The sequence below is a fragment of the Gadus chalcogrammus genome, unplaced genomic scaffold (assembly GCF_026213295.1).
Source record: "Gadus chalcogrammus isolate NIFS_2021 unplaced genomic scaffold, NIFS_Gcha_1.0 GACHA115, whole genome shotgun sequence".
Lineage (NCBI taxonomy): Eukaryota > Metazoa > Chordata > Actinopteri > Gadiformes > Gadidae > Gadus > Gadus chalcogrammus.
In genome coordinates, this window is record NW_026613550.1 from 25,269 (window position 1) to 31,299 (window position 6,031).

Sequence of the window (6,031 nt, forward strand, 5' to 3'; positions counted from 1 at the left end):
CGTCCCTAGCATCCTGACGTCGTTGAAACATGCGAGCGAGCCGATTAAATCTTCCTAATAACTATAAAACTAAAGATCAGACACAATCACTGACTGAAGATTATGCAAGTAAAAAGTATATTTCTCGCTAGAAATGTTATTAGAAACACGTTTAACGGTGAATCGATCCTAAAATATTGTATTTCCCATTCAGATCATAAAGATTAATAAAGATCATACACATTCACTGATTGAAGATTATGCAAGGAAAATGTACATTTCTCGCTAGAAATGTCATTAGAAACACGTTTAATGGTGTATCTGTCCTAAAATATTGCATTTCCCTTTCAGATAATAACGATTAATATGGCTACGTAACAATTTCACCAAATGCTAGGAGAACGTATCGCCCCCTGTTGGTGCTATTCCCCCATTCATTTCGAATGGAGAAGGACGCGTGTTCAGGGTGACGCTTTGGTCAGACAAAGCGTCAACCTGAACACGCCTTGCGATGTGGACAGACGTATCTATTTTACGCCTTGGCGTGATACCGGGTTGGTGTGTGTGTGTGTGTGTGTGTGTGTGTGTGTGTGTGTGTGTGTGTGTGTGTATGACTCATTGTGTGTTTGTTTGATACACACACACACACACACACACACACACACACACACACACACACACACACACACACACACACACACACACACACACACACACACACACACACACACACACACACACAGTGTGATAAAGCTGAAAGGAGCTTCAGCAGCCTCTGAAGGCTGAAAACATGGATGCGAAGTACAATGACACAAACATGTCTCAACAGTGTAACCGTGTGTTATGTTCAAAAGCACAAGCTGGATCTGTTGGACAGGAAAATGATTGCAGAACAATTAGTTTGTCATAATGAGCAGAGACAAAACACATTTGTAAAGCCACTTGAGGCTGTTGCATGAATGTTCAATAACTGTAGCTCTAATGACATTTGGCTAGAGCGTTTGTTACTTGTATGTAGTGATGTTATTATGTAGTGACACACAGAGTGCAGGCTGTCAAACCAGTGGTCAAGTTCAACTTCAAATGTTCTCCATTTCATGCTGAGACCTATCTATGATCTATGTATAATGTTGGGCTTATGTGTTTATGGTGTGGTATTACTGATTATACAGTAGCCTAACTGAAAATAAAACGTGTCTGATCGAATGGAACGCACTTGCATGCTTCTAATGTTCTAAGAAAACAAGATGAACCCTTGACACACACTGTTGAGGACATTTCACGTTCAAGTGTGCTGAGAAAGCGAATCGCACAATTCTCCGGATTTTCGTGTATCACAGCATTCATTCACATTCATTAAACCAGTAGGCCTAAGTTGATTGCTGTGACACATACTTTGTGTATATTTTCAGTAATACACCTTGTAGATTGAAGTGCGTTTTCTCAAGGTTTGAAAATGACGAATCGCAAGAGGATCTCTACTCTCCGTAAAGGCTACCTGTAGCCCTAGTCAAACCTGTGCATCCCAACCGCGGTAGCACTCGAAACAGATAGCCTATAGCTTGCAACTTGCAAGCACGTCAGTGTCTGCAGAGGGAGAGAAGTCAACTTACTTGTTTTCTCTTGAAAAAGCCGTCTATAGTCCCCTGTCTTTTTCTTTTAGTTTTCGGCATCATTGGCTATATTGCACGAAAAAATAAAACAGTTTTAAAACTAAAGTAGGCTTAGTTCCCGTCGGAAGAATGAATGGGATCTTATGCTAGGAGGTAACTAGCTCTTGAATAGAGAGCCATGAACCTTGCATCTATTAATGATAAATAATTAATCGCTTAATCGCTTTAATCGCTTAATATGCCTGAAAATGTTGCCTTCATTACAGGCAGTGAATGATGCTGATCTAAAACAGTGATTCAATTCTACCTTTTCATTGAAGGCGTCAAGTCAGTATGCAGCACGAACAGTTAGGCACAGCAATCTGTGAGAAACTGCTTGAATGACCGCGGTCACCGCGCTGAGCTCTCAGGCAGTCGGGTCTCGGGAGCACCGCTGCCAGCGCTTTCTGCAGGCTGCGCGAGCTGTTTAGTCTACGTAACGTCAATTGTAGCGCTGGGATTTACAGAGTGATAATTTGATACAGAGGGATGCAATCATAGCAACCATTTTAAATTGCATACAACAGGCGAACGTTTACTATTTTTTATTAGAAAAGCTGATTTTTGTGAGGATTTGACGAACAAAAGTGGAGGGGATGGAATGGCCTTCCAATAGAAGTGAGGGGGATGCATCGTACTCATCCCCCGCGTCTGATACGCGCCTGACCACAATTATAGCCTATTAAATAATGACGCTAAGCTGCCAAGCTTTGTATTCTGTAACTTACCTGATATGAAGTGATCGCTGCACAAGCGGAATCCAACAGCCGGGGGTCCCATTTTTCAGTCTTTTTTTGCTTGCTCCTGGCTCTTTTAATGGCGCTGATCCACTTAGCTCGCCTCTCCGCATCTTTAGGAATGCGGTAGAACGACGTACATTTATTTTTGCCTCGTTTATTTGTGCAACCTGGTGCACAACAGTTATCGACCATGTCTGCTCCACCACAAGAGCGCCAGTCTGCCGAATACTGCCAAAATGGTGGTGCCCACGTTTTCCCCGCCCCAACAACGTCAACACCCGGAACTCTATTGCAGCCAATGAGCTCGAGTTGACCCTGCTTAGCCTCCGAGATCAGACGAGATCGCGCGTGCTCAGGGTGGTATGGCCGTAAGCAATTATTGTCTTGTCCATACAAACTTTTATACAGGAGGAACCAAGGGCGTAACCACGCATTCTTTGGGGGGGTCGTGTCCCCCCCAATGTTGAGAAAATACTAACCTGTCCCCCCCAATATACAGCAGGATAAAATGTAAAATATATGTTCTCTTTTTATGAACCCTGTCAATGGATCGGTCTCTTGTTATGCAGTGATGTTGCTAGGTACGCGTCCTGCGTCCCTGACGCATTAAAATCTGAAAGGACGCACTAAACTCACTATCCATGCGTCCTGGGGACGCATCTCATTTTCCCCATGAAAAACGATACAATGTGAACATTAAACAACTCGTGTTTAATCACAGTAACTGGCCAAAGAAACCTTCTTGTGAGCAGATCGGACAAGCGCTGTTTCAACCCTCTGCGCATCTACTCGGCGCAGACGTGATCCCCTGTACAAGGTATCGCGACATGCTAATTTAGCCGCTACCAAAACAACTAGCTCGTCACCGCTGATTTCATTTCAACAATTAAAAATACGAACTTCATAGTAAATAAACCCACGTTTCCACTGCTCGATGCTGTGCTCATTCGTGTCGAATGAGCAAATCAAACAGGATTTTTTTTGCAATCCTTCTGATTGAATATATGTACATTTATGACAAAATCGTGAGGACTAGGCTTGTGACACACACACACACACACACACACACACACACACACACACACACACACACACACACACACACACACACACACAAATGTGGCGCTCGCGCGGTAATAGCTCATTGGCGCCACCTAGTGATCATTATGTGCAAATGCACAGCCTCTCATTAAAATTACTTAGGGGTCATTTGACCCCTCTTGCGGCGCTAGGAGTAAGTAAAAATGGCCCGGCGTTTCTAGTGTTAAACATGAACGGTTGAGTACTCCAGCTCTAACCATATCATACCACCATCAAGGAGTTTAACATTATTAATTTCATTTAAGAAATAGAATAATAATAAAAAAGAAACACATTTTTTAAACTGGGGAGTCGGGACCCATTGAATTTCTCAGGGACCCACCCAACTCGCCACCTGTGGGTCCCGGGGACTCACTACATTGAAAACCTATCAACATCACTGGTTATGTCTTATTTATTTTCAATTTATTTCCGTTTGTTGAGTGTGTGAATCCCCCCCTCCTAATTGTACACTTTTAGTTTGAAACCACCTCGCGACTTTCTGCGTTGTCATGGTTACCCCACACTCTTTCTTCAGTGAGAGCCAAGAAAGTAAAGTTGAGTAATGGAGGATTTGAGGTTACCTAAAAAGCAGAAGAAACTGGACCAACAGCCAAGCATACGCAGTTTTTTTCAGACAGTAAGTAACTTGACAGGCATGCTGAAAGCAGTGGCCAGACAGGGACATGCTCTGGACATGCAGGTGATAAGGTGAGAATTTTGAATATGAGACTAGACAGCCTTACAACATTGTTTATAACCTGGGCCTACATGTCAGCAATACATAAAAGTAGCCTACTTCTAATACAAGCAGAATATATAGACCAAAATGATCACGAAGGTCAGCCACTGTTCTTCTGATAACATAATGACATGTGGTCATGGGTATGTGGTATTTTTTCCATTGGAAGCTATCCTTTTTGCTACAGTACTACTGGAAGAGCATAATTGTAATTGGTAGGTGTGTTTAAGGTCAGTAAGCAGCTAACCAAAACAAAGTGTGTGTGTATGTGTGTGTGTGTGTGGGGGGGCGGGGCAGACATTACATTATTACACTATTCCTTTAGATGTGAATTCAAATGGTCAATGTAGTCCTCGAAACTAGGTTCTAAATGTCCACATTTTCATATATAAATATAGAATTGTAGGCAATGCACTTAACAAATAATAATAAAAAATTGGACCCCCCCAATGTCTAAACCATGGTTACGCCCTTGGGAGGAACCCATAATGAGTGGGAGCGCTGCTGTGGCCAGAGACGGGACTTGTACAGAAACAATAATTTGATCCATAATGAATGAAAGAAATGAATGAATGAATGACTACGTTATTCCAGACTCAGAGTTCCACATCTGAATGTAATGCATTACACTGCTTGGGCGTGATCGTTTGCGTGATCTTTTGAAGAAACGTAGCGTTGCAAAACGTGGGATGGACGGCATTAGTCAGCGCGATGAAGCCATTCATAGCTATTATTTCTTTAGAACAACATGATCAGGGGAGAGCGCGAACGCAGTCCCCCACTACCAGAAATTATGCAATCGAGATTCCCACATTTGGGGAATTCGCACGGGTCAGCAACAGCCTCAGTGCAATGGCTGAGCCTCGCTATGGGTGAACCACCTTCTTGATCGTGGTATCTCCCTTGCCAGGTAAGTATGAGTTGTACACGTTCAGGTGGGCTGAACGATGCCCACGCTTGTTCCCGTGGAGAACGGTTGCAAAGCATTCGGAGATGCCTAGACTTTAATAAACACTGTAGACCACCGGTCACACGATGACAGGCGAATCTGAAATCAGCGTGATGGAAGCATAACGAAAGGAAACCTGGAGATCCGAGTTATCGACCCGCCACAGAAAGAATCCTTTTTTTCTTTCTTAAACAACAGAATATCGTTGGAATAATTGTAAACAGTGCGTTTATGAATTGTAAATGACACTTTATTGTCTACAGGCGGACGGGTGTACTCTCAGGTAGTGATGTTATGGTTTGCGTCGAGGCATCGGGGCGTGTGTCGAGTACCTCGGCTCCTCCCCCAGCGAAGCTCCGTATCACATAGGCGAAATGACGTAGCGCGTGACGTTCGAGGCTTCATCTCGGGCTGTTGCGCGATATGGGTTCACAATTGGCACATTTTTACAAAAAGAAGACCCTACCCAGTTCCAAGATCACTTTTATGGCTATGTAATTAATCACACTCATTCTCAGTCATCATGCAGTTCTATTATTACAATTATTAGTAGGCTACTGAGACAATCTATTTTGCCCGGGATGACTTAAAATCTAGGTCAAATGATTTGTTCTCTACCATGAGCTCGGGAGATATTTATGAACGGCAAACTCACACGTATCACGGAAATGACTTTAATTCTTAAACGTTGTGATGTTGTACGAAGCAAACCTCACATCATCACAGGAAACTCTTTCTTTCATCATAATTTCATTCACCACTAGGTGTCCCTAGCGTACTAATTTGAAGCTTCGAGGTCGAACCACTTTGATGGTTCATCTGGCTGCGAGGCTTTGACGTTTCATGAGGCATCATCTCGGCACCACTACTCTCAGGACTCAGGAGGAGT

The 6,031-nt window shown here is 43.2% G+C and overlaps 1 non-coding gene across 1 annotated transcript; it reads right to left on the reverse strand.

The window, feature by feature from the left end:
- Nucleotides 1–4,946: 4,946 nt before the first annotated feature.
- Nucleotides 4,947–5,111, reverse strand: LOC130378911 (U1 spliceosomal RNA). The gene has a single exon (XR_008894999.1). It is a non-coding gene; the product is annotated as a U1 spliceosomal RNA (small nuclear RNA).
- Nucleotides 5,112–6,031: the final 920 nt, after the last annotated feature.